The following is a 647-nucleotide window of genomic DNA, read 5'->3' on the forward strand; positions in this document are numbered from 1 at the left end:
CCTTGTAGTCCCACAGGGCGGCCGACGCCTCCGCCAGCGCCGCCTCGTGCCGCGCCACGTCGCCCCGGAGGGCGGCGGCGGCCCGCTCCTGCTCCGCCCGGGTGCCGCCGAGGTGCTCGCGGAGGGCAGCCAGCGAGCGGACCTGCTGGGCCTGCTGCCCCGCGGCGGACGAGAGCGCGTCAAACTCTGCCCGCACGGCCGCCAGCCGCTCGCCGCCGCCGCGCTCCTGCTCGGCGAGGGCAGCCAGCTGCGACTCCTGCACCTCCAGCCGCGCCGCCCGCGCCGCCCGCTCCCTCTCAAGGCGCCTGCGCACGGCCGCCACTTCGTCGCACTCCGCCCGCCGCACCATGGCGCCACGGCGTGCCGCGTTGAGTTCCTCCAGCAGCCTGCGCTTCTCCGCACGGAGGGTCTCGGCAACACGCACGAGCGCCGCCCGCTGCTGCAGCTGCTCGCCGCAGGCCTCGCCGAGCGCAAGGTGCTCCGCACGCAGCCGCTCAAAGCTCCGAGTGGCGCGGCCGAGCTGCACGACGGGGTGGGCCTCCGACGCCTTGAGGGACGAGCGCAGCGCGAGGATGTTCTTGCGGAGCCCGCTGACGCACCGCTGCGCCGCGTCAAGCGCACGGTACGGGTCTGTGCGGCAGTGCAGG

The sequence above is a fragment of the Trypanosoma conorhini genome (assembly GCF_003719485.1).
Source record: "Trypanosoma conorhini strain 025E chromosome Unknown Tco_14.4_contig_00603, whole genome shotgun sequence".
Lineage (NCBI taxonomy): Eukaryota > Euglenozoa > Kinetoplastea > Trypanosomatida > Trypanosomatidae > Trypanosoma > Trypanosoma conorhini.